The following is a 13922-nucleotide window of genomic DNA, read 5'->3' as shown; positions in this document are numbered from 1 at the left end:
CCACGTATTGCTGGCGGAGGTGATAAGCAGCAGCCATTGTTATGCACAATCTACGAACGGGGTACCACAACAAGTGAGACGAAAGCCAAGAGTTGGCGTGAGATCCAACACTTGGGGCTTATCGCTTCTCGGCCTTTTGGCTAAGATCAAGTGTAGTATCTGTTCTTATATTATCTGATATGTCCTCATATGAGGACTACATATTAAGCAGATTTTTGGCATGAGGGCAGAAATTTGGAGCTTTCTCCTTCTCTCCACGCATCGACCTAGCATTGCAGTGCGCTGGGAACGTGTGCACTCTGTTCTACCTTGTAGAAACCAAACACTCAAACAATTGTCACAGATCAAAGTGAATTCTACACTGGCTATCAAGGAAATGAGGGACGCTTGAATATTGAAGTGTGTGAAACTGCCTGATAGTTTACTACAGGACGCACAAGGACACAAATGAGCTTGAACTGGATTCCAAATTGAGTTAGAAGCGTTTGTCAAGAATGGAAACTGCTTTCACCAGACCTCTGGGAGAATTGGAGAAACCAGAGCTGCATTTTGGAGACGAATAAGTGGTTCAGGATGTATTGTTTAGGCAGGGCTAAAGCCAATCACAGTAGTCAGGCAGGAGGTAATAAAGACGTGTATAATTTGGTTGGCAGATGGTGGCTGGGAATTGCACACTGGGATCTGACATGGAAAGGAAGAGTCACCGTAATGTGGTGACTAGACTGAGAGGCCCTCTGCTGCTTCAACAGAGGGCCATGCTGACTTGGTTTCTCTCATAACGCATGTCTTTCGCTTTTACTAAAGACTTCCTGGAAGAAATAAACATGAGTTGAATATATTTTGGCAGGCTTTGTATAGGAATGATGCTCTTATGAAATGTGAAAAGTCAAAGAGCTGTCTGGGTCAGAAATCAAGGTGAGAGCCAGTGAGGTGATAAGAAGCAGCCATTGTTATGAAACACCTACAAATTGGTACACAACAAGTGAGATTTGTGCCAAGAGCTTGGAGACATCCAACACTTGGGGCTACATCGCGCCTCTTTGGCCAAGATCAGTGTAGGCATTCCTTTATCAGTTTAATATCTGATAAGTCCTTATATGAGGACTACATATTAAGCAGATTTTTGGCATGAGGAGAAATTTGAGCCTCTTTTTCCACGACGACTAGCATTGCAGTGCCGCTGGGAACGGCACTCTGTTCTTACCTAGAAAACCAAACACTCAAACAATTGTCGCAGATCAAAAGTGAATTCACACTGGCTCAATGAAACTGAGAGGTACTGCCTGGCACACACAAGTGTGGAACCGCCTGATGGCTCACTGATTGGTGACGACTTCAGCACCTACAAATGAGCTTGAACTGGATCTCCAAATTAGATGAGCGTTGCCAGAATGGAAACTTGCTTTCACTGAGACCTTGGGATCGGTGAGAAACCAGAGTCAGCATTTGGAGCGAATGTAAGTGGTTTAGGGATGTATTACTAGGCGGTCAAAAAATCACAGTAGTCAGGCAGGAGGTAATAAAGACGTAAGACTTACGGTGGATGGAATATCGTAAATGCCGCATACTGATGATAGTTCAAAGCAAAGAGGCTACCAAGGTGGTGATTAGACCAGAGCTCTCTGCCTCCAACAGAGGCCAGTGCTGACTCTGGTTTCTCTTCATAACGAGGCCTTCGGCTTTTACTAAAGACTCTGGAGAGGAACAAACATGAGTTGAATATATTTTGGCAGGTTTGTTATGAGTGGTTGAGCCTTATGAAATTGTGAAAAGCAAGAGCTGTATTAAGTCAGAAACTGGTGTAACATGAGAGCTTTAAATGGAGGTGATAGCAGCAGCCATTGTTATGCAAACCTACGAATTAAAGGCACCACAACAAGTGAGATTTGTGCCAAGAGCTTCATGGTGGGACATCCTAATGAACACATCATTATCGCTTCTGGCCTTTGGCTAAGATCAAGTGTATCTCGTTCTTATCAGTTTAATATCTGACATGTCCTCTATATGAGAACTACATATTAAGCAGATTTTTGAATGAGGGCAACTGTTTGCTCCTTTCTTCCGCTTATCGACCTAGCATTGCAGTGTCACTGGGAACGGTGCACCTGTTCTACTCAGAAAACCAAACACTCAAACAATTTCATGATCAAAAGTGAATTTCACACGGCTCAATGAAACTGAGGACGGCCCTGGCACACACAAGTGTGTGAAACCGCTCTGATGGCTCACTGCTTAGGCGATGACCATGCACGGGGTCACAAATGAGCTTGAACTGATTCCAAATTGAGTTAGGTTTGTTACAGAATGAAACCTGCTTTCACTCAAGACCTCTGGGAGACTTGGTGAGAAACCAGAGTCCAAAGAGCATTTTGGAGCGAATGTAAGGGTTCAGGATGTATTGCTTAGGCAGGCTTAAGTGCCAATCACAGTAGTCAGGCAGGAGGTAATAAAGACGTGTATAATTTGGCTGGCAGATGAAGGCGTTGGGAATGTTGCATACTGGGATCTGACATGCGGAAGCAAAGAGAGTCCTACCGTGAAGGTGGTGATCAGACCGAGAGGCTCCTCTGCTGCTCTCCAACAGAGGGCCGTTGACTCTGGTTTCTTCATAACAACATGTCTTTCGCCTTTACTAAAGACTCATGAGAGGAACAAATATGAGCTGAATATATTTTGCAGGTTTGTAAAATACTGAGCCTTTGAAGAACATGAAAAGTCAAAGAGCTGTTCATTAGAAATCAAGCACAGCAAGAGAGAGCTTGAGGGAGGTGATAAGCACAGCCATTGTTATGCACACGCTAAGGAACGCCAAACAAGTGAGATTTGTGCCAAGAGCTTGGCGTGACATCCAACACTTGCAGCTTATCGCTTCAGTTTTACAAGATCAAGTGTAGTATCTATTCTTACTCAGTTTAATATCTGATATGTCCCTATATGAGGACTACATATGCAGATTTTGGCATGAGGGGCAGAAATTTGGAGCTGTTCTTTCTCTCCACGACGATCTAGCATTGCAGTGTCGCTGGGAACGGTGCACTTGTTCTTACCAGGAGAAACCAAACACTCAAACAATTGTCGATATCAAAAGAATTTACACTGGCTCAATGAAAGTGAGGTAACGGCCCAGCACACAAGTGTGTGAAACCGCCTGACGGCTCTATCCTTAGTGACGGACTCATGCACGGGTCACAATGAGCTTGAACTGGATTCCCAAATTGAGTAAAGCGCTTGTCAAGAATGAAACTTGCTTTCACTCGACCTGTGTGGGGAGACTTGGAGAGAAACCAGAGTCAGCATTTTGGGAGCGAATGTAAGTGGTTCAGGGATGTATTGGTTTAGCAGGCTTAAGCCAATCACAGTAGTCAGGCAGGAGGTAATAAAGACGTGTATAATTTTGGTTGGCAGATGGGGGCGGGTTGGGAAATGTTGCATACTGGGATCTGACATGTGAAAGCAAAGAGAGGCCCACCGTGAAGGTGGTGACTGGACCTGAGAGGCTCCTCTGCTGCTCTCCAACAGAGGGCCATGCTGACTTGGTTTCTTCATAACGCACAAGTCTTTCGCCTTACTAAAGACTTCCGTGGAGAGGAACAAACATGAGTTGAATATATTTTGGCAGGTTTTACTGTATGGCTGAGCCTTATGAAATTGTGAAAAGTCAAAGAGCTGTCTAGGTCAGGAAATCAAGCCGCCACAAAGGAGAGCTTGGATGAGGTGATAAGCAGCAGCCATTGTTATGCACACCTACGAACGGGTACCACAACAAGTGAGATTTGTGCCAAGAGCTTGGCGGACATCCAACACTTGGGGCTTAATGCCCGGCCTTTGGCTAAGATCAAGTGTAGTATCTGTTCTTATCAAGTTTAATATCTGATATGTCCTCTATATGAGGACACATATTAAGCAGATTTTTGGCATGAGGGGCAGAAAGAGCTTGCTCCTTTCTCCACGCATCGACCTAGCATTGCAGTGCTGTGAACGGTGCACTCTGTTCTTACCTTGTAGAAAACCAAACACTCAAACAATTGTCGCAGATCAAAGTGAATTCTACATCAGCTCAATGAAACTGAGGTAACGGCCTGGCACACACAATGTGTGAAACCGCCCTGATGGCTCACTGCTTAGTGACGACTGATGCATGGGGTCGCAATGAGCTGAACTGATTTCAAATTGAGTTAGAAGCGTTTGTCAAGAATGGAAACTTGCTCACTCAAGACCTTCTGGGAGACTGGTGAGAAACCAGAGTCAGCATTTTGAGCGAATGAGTGGTTCAGGATGTATTGTTTAGGCAGGCTTAAAAGCCAATCACAGAGTCAGGCAGGAGGTACAAAGACGTGTATAATTTTGGTTGCAGATGGGGCGGGTTGGGAATGTTGCATACTGGGATCTGACATGCGGAAAGCAAGAGAGGCCCACCGTGAAGGTGGTGACTGTGACCAAGAGGCTCCTCTGCTGCCTCCAACAGAGGGCCATGCTGAACTCTGGTTTCTCTTCATAACGCAAGTCTTTCGCCTTTACTAAAGACTCTGTGAGAGGAACAAACATGAGTTGAATATATTTTTGGCAGGCTTTGCTGTATGGCTGAGCCTTATGAAATTGTGAAAAGTCAAAGAGCTGTCTAGGTCAGAAATCAAGCGCCACAAAGGAGAGCTTGGGCGGAGGTGATAAGCAGCAGCATTGTTATGCACACCTACGAACGGGGTACCACAACAAGTGAGATTTGTGCCAAGAGCTTAAGGACATCCAACACTTGGGCTTATCGCCCGGCCTTTTGGCTAAGATCAAGTGTAGTATCTGTTCTTATCAGTTAATATCTGATATGTCCTCTATATGAGGACTACATATAAGCAGATTTTTAATGAGGGGCAGAAATTTGGAGCTTGCTCTTTCTTCCACGCATCGACCTAGCATTGCAGTGCCGCTGGGAACGTGCACACTGTTCTTACCTTGTAGAAAACCAAACACTAAAACAATTGTCGCGATCAAAAGTGAATTCTACACTGGCTCAATGAAACTGAGGTAACGGCCTGGCACACACAAGTGTGTGAAACCGCTCTGATGGCTCATCAGTTTAGTGACGTGACCATGCACGGTACACAATGAGCTTGAACTGGATTCCAACTGAGTTAGAAGCGTTTGTCAAGAATGGAAACTTGCTTTCACTCAAGACCTTCTGGGAGACTTGGTGAGAAACCAGAGCTCACTTTGGAGCGAATGTAAGTGGTTCAGGATGTATTGCTTAGGCAGGCTTAAAAGCCAATCACAGTAGTCAGGGCAGGAGGTAATAAAGACGTGTATAATTTTGGTTGGCAGATGGGCGGTTGGGAATGTTGCATACTGGGATCTGACATGGAAAGCAAAGAGAGGCCTAACTGAAGGTGGTGATCTGACTCGAGAGGCTCCTCTGCTGCTCTCCAACAGAGGGCCATGCTGACTCTGGTTTCTCTTCATAACGCACAAGTCTTTCTCTTTACTAAAGACTTCCGTGAGAGGAACAAACATGAGTTGAATATTTTTGGCAGGCTTTGCTGTATGGCTGAGCCTTATGAAATTGTGAAAAGTCAAAGAGCTGTCTAGGTCAGAAATAAGCGCCACAAAGGAGAGCTTGGGCGGAGGTGATAAGAGCAGCCATTGTTATGCACACCTACGAACGGGCACCACAACAAGTGAGATTTGTGCCAAGAGCTTGCGGACATCCAACACTTGGGGCTTATCGCTTCGCCTTTGGCTAAGATCAATGTAGTATCTGTTCTTATCAGTTTAATATCTGATATGTCCTATAGAGGACTACATATTAGAGATTTTTGGCATGAGGGGCAGTAACCTGAGCTTCTCCTTTCTCTCCACGCATCGACCTTAGCATTGCAGTGCCGCTGGGAACGGTGCACTCTGTTTTACTTTGTAGAAAACCAAACACTCAAACAATTGTCAGTTTAAAAGTGAATTTACACTGGCTCAATGAAACTGAGGTAACGGCCTGGCACACACAGTGTGTGAAACCGCCTGATGGCTCACTGCTTAGTGACGTGACCATGCACGGGGTCACAATGAGCTTGAACTGGATTCCAAATTGATAGAAGTTGTTGTCAAGAATGGAAACTTGCTTTCACTCAAGACCTTCTGGGAGACTTCAGAGAAACCAGAGTCAGCATTTTGGAGCGAATGTAAGTGGTTCAGGATGTATTGTTTAGCAGGCTTAAAAGCCAATCACAGTAGTCAGGGCAGGAGGTAACAAAGACGCAGTATAATTTTGGTTAGCAGATGGGGGCGGGTTGGGAATGTTGCATACTGGGATCTGACATGCGAAAGCAAAGAGAGGCCTACCGTGAAGGTGGTGACTCTGACCGAGAGGCCTCTGCTGCCTCCAACAGAGGGCCATGCTGACTCTGGTTTCTCTTAACGCATAAGTCTTTCGCCTTTTACTAAAGATTTCGTGAGAGGAACAAACATGAGCTGAATATATTTTTGGCAGGCTTTGCTGCATGGCTGAGCCTTATGAAATTGTGAAAAGTCAAAGAGCTGTCTAGGTCAGGAAATCAAGCGCCACAAAGGAGAGCATGGGCGGAGGTGATAGAGCAGCAGCCATTGTTATGCACACCTACGAACGGGTACCACAACAAGTGAGATTTGTGCCAAGAGCTATGTGACATCCAACACTTGGGGCTTATCGCTCGGCCTTTGGCTAAGATCAAGTGTAGTATCTGTTCTTATCAGTTTAATATCTGATATGTCCTCTATATGAGGACTACATACTAAGCAGATTTTTGGCATGAGGGGCAGTAATTTGAGCTTGTTCTTTCTCTCCACGCATCGACCTAGCATTGCAGTGCTCAGAACGGTGCACTCTGTTCTTACCTGTAGAAAACCAAACACTCAAACAATCGTCGCACATCAAAAGTGAATTCTACACTGGCTCAATGAAACTGAGGTAACGCCTGCACACACGTGTGTGAAACCGCTCTGATGGCTCACCACAGTGACGGACCATGCACGGGTCACAATGAGCTTGAACTGGATTCCAAATTGAGTTAGAAGCGTTTGTCAAGAATGGAAACTGCTTTCACTCAAGACCTTCTGGGAGACTTGGTGAGAAACCAGAGTCAGCATTTTGGAGCGAATGTAAGTGGTTCAGGATGTATTGCTTGGGCAGGCTTAAAAGCCAATCACAGTAGTCAGGCAGGAGGTAATAAAGACGGGTATAATTTTGTTGGCAGATGGGGCGGGTTGGGAATGTTGCATACTGGGATCTGACATCGGAAGCAAAGAGAGGCCTAAATGTGAAGGTGGTGACTGTGACCGAGGCTCCTCTGCTGCCTCCAACAGAGGGCCATGCTGACTCTGGTTTCTTCATAACGCACAAGTCTTTCGCCTTTACTAAAGACTTTCCCGTGGAGAGGAACAAACATGAGTTGAATATATTTTTGGCAGGCTTTGTTGTATGATTGTTCCTATGAAATTGTGAAAGTCAAAGAGCTGTCTAGGTCAGGAAACATGCGCACAAAGGAGAGCTATGGGCGAGGTGATAAGAGCAGCCATTGTTATGCACACCTACGAACGGGGTACCACAACAAGTGAGATTTAGCCAAGAGCTTGGCGTGGACATCCAACACTTGGGGCTTATCGCTCTCGCCTTTGGCTAAGATCAAGTGTAGTATCTGTTCTTATCAGTTTAATATCTGATATGTCCTCTATATGAGGACTACATATTAAGCAGATTTTTGGCATGAGGGGCAGAAATTGGAGCTTGCTCTTTCTCTCCACGCATCGACCTAGCATTGCAGTGCCGCTGGGAACGGCACTCTGTTCTTACCTTGTAGAAAACCAAACACTCAAACAATTGTCGCGTATCAAAAGTGAATTTACACTGGCTCAATGAAACTGAGGTAACGGCCTGGCACACAAGTGTTGAAACCGCTCTGATGGCTCACTGCTTATGACGTGACCATGCATCAGCTCAACAATGAGCTTGAACTGGATTCCAAATTGAGTTAGAAGCGTTTGTCAAGAATGGAAACTTGCTTTCACTCAAGACTTCTGGGAGACTTGGTGAGAAACCAGAGTCAGCATTTTGGAGCAATGCAAGTGGTCTAGGATGTATTGCTTAGGCAGGCTTAAAAGCCAATCACAGTAGTCGGGCAGGAGGTAATAAAGACGGTATAATTTGGTTGGCAGATGGAAGTGGTTGGGAATGTTGCATACTGGGATCTGACATGGAAAGCAAAGAGAGGCCTACCGTGAAGGTGGTGACTGAGAGAGGCTCCTCTGCTGCTCTCCAACAGAGGGCCATGCTGACTCTGGCTTCATAACGCACAAGTCTTTCGCCTTTTACTAAAGACTCGTGGAGAGAAACAAACATGAGCTGAATATATTTTGGCAGGCTTTGCTATATGGCTGAGCCTTATGAAATTGTGAAAAGTCAAAGAGCTGTCAAGGTCAGGAAATCTGCCGCCACAAAGGAGAGCTTGGGCGGAGGTGATAGCAGCAGCCATTGTTATGCACACCTACGAACGGGTACCACAACAAGTGAGATTGGCCAAGAGCTTGGCGTGACATCCAACACTTGGGGCTTATCGCTCGGCCTTTGCTAAGATCAAGTGTAGTATCTGTTCTTATCGTTTAATATCTGATATGTCCTCTATATGAGGACTACATATTAAGCAGATTTTGGCATGAGGGCAGAAATTTGAGCTTGCTTTTCTCTCCACGCATCGACCTAGCATTGCAGTGCCGCTGGGAACGGTGCACTCTGTTCTTACCTTGTAGAAAACCAAACACTCAAACAATTGTCGCGTATCAAAAGTGAATTCTACACTGGCTCAATGAAACTGAGGTAACGCCTGGGCACACACAAGTGTGTGAAACCGCTCTGATGGCTCACTGCTTAGTGACGGACCATGCACGGGTCACAATGAGCTTGAACTGATTCCAAATTGAGTTAGAAGCTTGTCAAGAATGGAAACTTGCTTTCACTCAAGACCTTCTGGGAGACTTGGTGAGAAACCAGAGTCAGCATTTTGGAGCGAATGTAAGTGGTTCAGGGATGTATTGCTTAGGCAGGCTTAAAAGCCAATCACAGTAGTCAGGGCAGGAGGTAATAAAGACGGTATAATTTTGGTTGGCAGATGGAGGCGGTTGGGAATGTTGCATACTGGGATCTGACATGGAAAGCAAAGAGAGGCCTACCGTGAAGGTGGTGATCAGACCGAGAGGCTCCTCTGCTGCCTCCAAACAGAGGGCCATGCTGACTCTGGTTTCTCTTCATAACGCACAAGTCTTTCGCTTTTACTAAAGACTTCGTGGAGAGGAACAAACATGAGTTGAATATATTTTGGCAGGCTTTGCTGTAGTATTGAGCCTTATGAAATTGTGAAAAGTCAAAGAGCTGTTCAGGTCAGGAAATCAAGCGCCACAGAGGAGAGCTTGGGCGGAGGTGATACAGCAGCCATTGTTATGCACACCTACGAACGGGTACCACAACAAGTGAGATTTGTGCCAAGAGCTTCATGGACATCCAACACTTGGGGCTTATCGCCGGCCTTTGGCTAAGATCATGTAGTATCTGTTCTTATCAGTTTAATATCTGATATGTCCTCTATATGAGGACTACATATTAAGCAGATTTTGGCATGAGGGGCAGAAATTGAGCTTGCTCCTTTCTCTCCACGCATCGACCTAGCATTGCAGTGCAGCTGGGAACGGTGCACTCTGTTCTTACCTGTAGAAAACCAAACACTCAAACAATTGTCGCATATCAAAAGTGAATTTACACTGGCTCAATGAAACTGAGGTAACGGCCTGGCACACACAAGTGTGTGAAACCGCTCTGATGGCTCACTGCTTAGTGACGCACCATGCACGGGTCACAATGAGCTTGAACTGGATTCCAAATTGAGTTAGAAGCATTTGTCAAGAATGGAAACTTGCTTTCACTCAAGACTTCTGGGAGACTTGGTGAGAAACCAGAGTCAGCATTTTGGAGCGAATGTAAGTGGTTCAGGGATGTATTGCTTAGGCAGGCTTAAAAGCCAATCACAGTAGTCAGGGCAGGAGGTAATAAAGACGTGTATAATTTTGGTTGGCAGATGGGGCGGGTTGGGAATGTTGCATACTGGGATCTGACATGCGGAAGCAAAGAGAGGCCTACCGTGAAGGTGGTGACTCAGACCGAGAGGCTCCTCTGCTGCCTCCAACAGAGGGCCATGCTGACTTGGCTTCTTCATAACGCACAAGTCTTTCGCCTTTACTAAAGACTTCCGTGGAGAGGAACAAACATGAGTTGAATATATTTTTGGCAGGCTTTGTTGTATGGCTGAGCCTTATGAAATTGTGAAAAGTCAAAGAGCTGTCTAGGTTAGAAATCAAGCGCCACAAAGGAGAGCTGGGCGGAGGTGATACAGCAGCAGCCATTGTTATGCACACCTACGAACGGGTACCACAACAAGTGAGATTTGTGCCAAGAGCTTTGCGTGACATCCAACACTTGGGGCTTATCGCTTCTCGGCCTTTGGCTAAGATCAATGTAGTATCTGTTCTTATCAGTTTAATATCTGATATGTCCTCTATATGAGGACTACATATTACAGATTTTGGCATGAGGGGCAAATTTGGAGCTTGCTCCTTTCTCTCCACGCATCGACCTAGCATTGCAGTGCCGCTGGGAACGGTGCACTCTGTTCTTACCTTGTAGAAAACCAAACACTCAAACAATTGTCGCGTATCAAAAGTGAATTTACACTGGCTCAATGAAACTGAGGTAACGGCCTGGCACACACAAGTGTGTGAAACCGCTCTGATGGCTCACTGCTTAGTGACGTGACCATGCACGGGGTCACAATGAGCTTGAACTGGATTCCAAATTGAGTTAGAAGCGTTTGTCAAGAATGGAAACTTGCTTTCACTCAAGACCTCCTGGGAGACTTGGTGAGAAACCAGAGTCAGCATTTTGAGCGAATGTAAGTGGTTCAGGGATGTATTGTTTAGGCAGGCTTAAAAGCCAATCAGAAGTCAGGCAGGAGGTAATAAAGACGTGTATAATTTTGGTTGGCAGATGGGGCGGGTTGGGAATGTTGCATACTGGGATCTGACATGAAAGCAAAGAGAGGCCTACCTGAAGGTGGTGATCAGACTCGAGAGGCTCCTCTGCTGCTCTCCAACAGAGGGCCATGCTGACTCTGGTTTCTCTTCATAACGCACAAGTCTTTTCGCCTTTACTAAAGACTTCCGTGAGGAACAAACATGAGTTGAATATATTTTGGTAGGCTTTGCTGTATGGCTGAGCCTTATGAAATTAGAAAAGTCAAAGAGCTGTCTAGGTCAGAAATCAAGCGCCACAAAGGAGAGCTTGGAGGAGGTGATAAGCAGCAGCCATTGTTATGCACACCTACGAACGGGTACCCAACAAGTGAGATTTGTGCCAAGAGCTTGGCAAGGACATCCAACACTTGGGGCTTATCGCCGGCCTTTTGGCTAAGATCAAGTGTAGTATCTGTTCTTATCAGTTTAATATCTGATATGTCCTCTATATGACTACATATTAAGCAGATTTTTGGCATGAGGGGCAGAAATTTGGAGCTTGCTCCTTTCTCTCCACGCATCGACCTAGCATTGCAGTGCCGCTGGGAACGGTGCACTCTGTTCTTACCTTGTAGAAAACCAAACTCAAACAATTGTCGCGCATCAAAAGTGAATTCTACACTGGCTCAATGAAACTGAGGTAACGCCTGGCACACACAAGTGTGTGAAACCGCTCTGATGGCTCACTGCTTTGTGACTGACCATGCACCGGGTCACAATGAGCTTGAACTCGATTCCAAATTGAGTTAGAAGCGTTTGTCAAGAATGGAAACTTGCTTTCACTCAAGACCTTCTGGGAGACTTGAGAAACCAGAGTCAGCATTTGGAGCGAATGTAAGTGGTTCAGGGATGTATTGTTTAGGCAGGCTTAAAAGCCAATCACAGTAGTCAGGGGCAGGAGGTAATAAAGACGTGTATAATTTTGGTTGGCAGATGGGCTGGTTGGGAATGTTGCATACTGGGATCTGACATGGAAAGCAAGAGAGGCCTACCGTGAAGGTGGTGACTCAGACCGAGAGGCCTCTGCTGCTCTCCAACAGAGGGCCATGCTGACTCTGGTTTCTCTTCATAACGACATCTTTTCCTTTTACTAAAGACTTCCGGAGAGGAACAAACATGAGTTGAATATATTTTTGGCAGGCTTTACTGTATGGCTGAGCTTTATGAAATTGTGAAAAGTCAAAGAGCTGTCTAGGTCAGAAATCAGCGCCACAAAGGAGAGCTTAAGGAGGTGATAAGCAGCAGCCATTGTTATGCACACCTATGAACGGGTACCAACAAGTGAGATTTGTGAAAGAGCGTGACATCCAACACCTGGGGCTTATCGCTTCCTCGGCCTTTGGCTAAGATCAAGTGTAGTATCTGTTCTTATCAGTTTAATATCTGATATGTCCCTCTATAATGAGGACTACATATTAAGCAGATTTTGGCATGAGGGGCAGAAATTTGGAGCTTGCTCTTTCTCCACGATCGCACCTAGCATTGCAGCGCTGGGAACGGTGCACTCTGTTCTTACCTTGTAGAAACCAAACACTCAAACAATTGTCGCAGATCAAAAGTGAATTTTACACTGGCTCAATGAAACTGAGGTAACGGCCTGGCACACACGAGTGTGAAACCGCTCTGATGGCTCACTGCTTTGTGACGTGACCATGCACGGGTCACAATGAGCTTGAACTGGATTCCAAATTGAGTTAGAAGCGTTTGTCAAGAATGGAAACTTGCTTTCACTCAAGACCTTCTGGGAGACTTGGTGAGAAACCAGAGTCAGCATTTTGGAGCGAATGTAAGTGGTTCAGGGATGTATTGCTTAGGCAGGCTTAAAAGCCAATCACAGTAGTCAGGCAGGAGGTAATAAAGACGGAGAATTTTGGTTGGCAGATGGGGGCGGTTGGGAATGTTGCATACTGGGATCTGACATGGAAAGCAAAGAGAGGCCTACCGTAAAGGTGACTGTGACCTGAGAGGCTCCTCCCTGCTCTCCAACAGAGGGCCATGCTGACTCTGGTCTCTCTTCATAACGCACAAGTCTTTCGCCTTTTACTAAAGACTTCCGTGGAGAGGAACAAACATGAGTTGAATATATTTTTGGCAGGCTTTGTTGTATGGCTGAGCCTTATGAAATTGTGAAAAGTCAAAGAGCTGTCTAGGTCAGAAATCAAGCGCCACAAAGGAGAGCTTGGGCGGAGGTGATAAGCAGCAGCCATTGTTATGCACACCTACGAACGGACACAACAAGTGAGATTTGTGCCAAGAGCTTGGCATGACATCCAACACTTGGGGCTTATCTCTGGCCTTTGCTAAGATCAAGTGTAGTATCTGTTCTTATCAGTTTAATATCTGATATGTCCTCTATATGAGGACTACATATTAAGCAGATTTTTGGCATGAGGGGCAGAAATTGGAGCTTGCTCCTTTCTCTCCACGCATCGACCTAGCATTGCAGTGCCGCTGGGAACGGTGCACTCTGTTCTTACCTTGTAGAAACCAAACACTCAAACAATTGTCGCGTATCAAAAGTGAATTCTACACTGCCTCAATGAAACTGAGGTAACGGCCTGGCACACACAAGGGTGTGAAACCGCTCTGATGGCTCACTGCTTAGTGACGTGACCACACAGGGTCACAATGAGCTTGAACTGGATTCCAAATTGAGTTAGAAGCGTTAGTCAGAATGGAAACTTGCTTTCACTCAAGACCTCTGGGAGACTTGGTGAGAAACCAGAGTCAGCATTTTGGAGCGAATGTAAGTGGTTCAGGGATGTATTGCTTAGGCAGGCTTAAAAGCCAATCACAGTAGTCAGGGCAGGAGGTAATAAAGACGGTATAATTTTGGCTGGCAGATGGGG

The 13922-nt window shown here is 45.7% G+C and overlaps 15 non-coding genes and 12 pseudogenes across 15 annotated transcripts; all 27 read left to right on the top strand.

The window, feature by feature from the left end:
- The first annotated feature begins 120 nt into the window (after positions 1-120).
- On the top strand, positions 121-303 carry LOC124852971. The gene has a single exon (XR_007033386.1). It is a non-coding gene; the product is annotated as a U2 spliceosomal RNA (small nuclear RNA).
- Positions 304-1027: 724 nt separating this feature from the next.
- Positions 1028-1198, top strand: LOC124853123 (annotated as a pseudogene).
- Positions 1199-1645: 447 nt separating this feature from the next.
- LOC124854081 lies at positions 1646-1751 on the top strand (annotated as a pseudogene).
- Positions 1752-1932: 181 nt separating this feature from the next.
- LOC124853060 lies at positions 1933-2110 on the top strand (annotated as a pseudogene).
- A 754-nt stretch (positions 2111-2864) lies between these two features.
- Positions 2865-3042, top strand: LOC124853109 (annotated as a pseudogene).
- A 487-nt stretch (positions 3043-3529) lies between these two features.
- LOC124853929 lies at positions 3530-3636 on the top strand (annotated as a pseudogene).
- A 174-nt stretch (positions 3637-3810) lies between these two features.
- LOC124853006 lies at positions 3811-3992 on the top strand. Its single transcript, XR_007033418.1, has one exon. It is a non-coding gene; the product is annotated as a U2 spliceosomal RNA (small nuclear RNA).
- Positions 3993-4476: 484 nt separating this feature from the next.
- LOC124854032 lies at positions 4477-4584 on the top strand (annotated as a pseudogene).
- A 172-nt stretch (positions 4585-4756) lies between these two features.
- On the top strand, positions 4757-4940 carry LOC124852972. Its single transcript, XR_007033387.1, has one exon. It is a non-coding gene; the product is annotated as a U2 spliceosomal RNA (small nuclear RNA).
- A 491-nt stretch (positions 4941-5431) lies between these two features.
- LOC124853913 lies at positions 5432-5539 on the top strand (annotated as a pseudogene).
- Positions 5540-5712: 173 nt separating this feature from the next.
- On the top strand, positions 5713-5893 carry LOC124853067 (annotated as a pseudogene).
- A 488-nt stretch (positions 5894-6381) lies between these two features.
- LOC124853921 lies at positions 6382-6489 on the top strand (annotated as a pseudogene).
- A 177-nt stretch (positions 6490-6666) lies between these two features.
- Positions 6667-6849, top strand: LOC124852955. The gene has a single exon (XR_007033371.1). It is a non-coding gene; the product is annotated as a U2 spliceosomal RNA (small nuclear RNA).
- A 484-nt stretch (positions 6850-7333) lies between these two features.
- LOC124853938 lies at positions 7334-7445 on the top strand. Its single transcript, XR_007034253.1, has one exon. It is a non-coding gene; the product is annotated as a U5 spliceosomal RNA (small nuclear RNA).
- Positions 7446-7617: 172 nt separating this feature from the next.
- LOC124852851 lies at positions 7618-7806 on the top strand. The gene has a single exon (XR_007033272.1). It is a non-coding gene; the product is annotated as a U2 spliceosomal RNA (small nuclear RNA).
- Positions 7807-8289: 483 nt separating this feature from the next.
- LOC124854031 lies at positions 8290-8394 on the top strand (annotated as a pseudogene).
- A 175-nt stretch (positions 8395-8569) lies between these two features.
- LOC124852997 lies at positions 8570-8750 on the top strand (annotated as a pseudogene).
- A 492-nt stretch (positions 8751-9242) lies between these two features.
- LOC124853817 lies at positions 9243-9357 on the top strand. Its single transcript, XR_007034155.1, has one exon. It is a non-coding gene; the product is annotated as a U5 spliceosomal RNA (small nuclear RNA).
- A 168-nt stretch (positions 9358-9525) lies between these two features.
- On the top strand, positions 9526-9709 carry LOC124852958. The gene has a single exon (XR_007033374.1). It is a non-coding gene; the product is annotated as a U2 spliceosomal RNA (small nuclear RNA).
- A 494-nt stretch (positions 9710-10203) lies between these two features.
- LOC124853770 lies at positions 10204-10312 on the top strand. The gene has a single exon (XR_007034109.1). It is a non-coding gene; the product is annotated as a U5 spliceosomal RNA (small nuclear RNA).
- A 177-nt stretch (positions 10313-10489) lies between these two features.
- LOC124852774 lies at positions 10490-10674 on the top strand. The gene has a single exon (XR_007033197.1). It is a non-coding gene; the product is annotated as a U2 spliceosomal RNA (small nuclear RNA).
- Positions 10675-11166: 492 nt separating this feature from the next.
- LOC124853972 lies at positions 11167-11278 on the top strand. The gene has a single exon (XR_007034277.1). It is a non-coding gene; the product is annotated as a U5 spliceosomal RNA (small nuclear RNA).
- A 170-nt stretch (positions 11279-11448) lies between these two features.
- On the top strand, positions 11449-11635 carry LOC124852784. Its single transcript, XR_007033207.1, has one exon. It is a non-coding gene; the product is annotated as a U2 spliceosomal RNA (small nuclear RNA).
- A 488-nt stretch (positions 11636-12123) lies between these two features.
- LOC124854033 lies at positions 12124-12230 on the top strand (annotated as a pseudogene).
- Positions 12231-12396: 166 nt separating this feature from the next.
- LOC124853023 lies at positions 12397-12583 on the top strand. The gene has a single exon (XR_007033433.1). It is a non-coding gene; the product is annotated as a U2 spliceosomal RNA (small nuclear RNA).
- Positions 12584-13072: 489 nt separating this feature from the next.
- On the top strand, positions 13073-13185 carry LOC124853268. The gene has a single exon (XR_007033611.1). It is a non-coding gene; the product is annotated as a U5 spliceosomal RNA (small nuclear RNA).
- Positions 13186-13357: 172 nt separating this feature from the next.
- Positions 13358-13544, top strand: LOC124852672. The gene has a single exon (XR_007033095.1). It is a non-coding gene; the product is annotated as a U2 spliceosomal RNA (small nuclear RNA).
- Positions 13545-13922: the final 378 nt, after the last annotated feature.

Source organism: Hippoglossus stenolepis, chromosome 10 (genome assembly GCF_022539355.2).
Source record: "Hippoglossus stenolepis isolate QCI-W04-F060 chromosome 10, HSTE1.2, whole genome shotgun sequence".
Lineage (NCBI taxonomy): Eukaryota > Metazoa > Chordata > Actinopteri > Pleuronectiformes > Pleuronectidae > Hippoglossus > Hippoglossus stenolepis.
The sequence above is the reverse complement of the archived record's forward strand: the minus strand, read 5'-3'. Positions and strand labels throughout refer to the sequence as shown.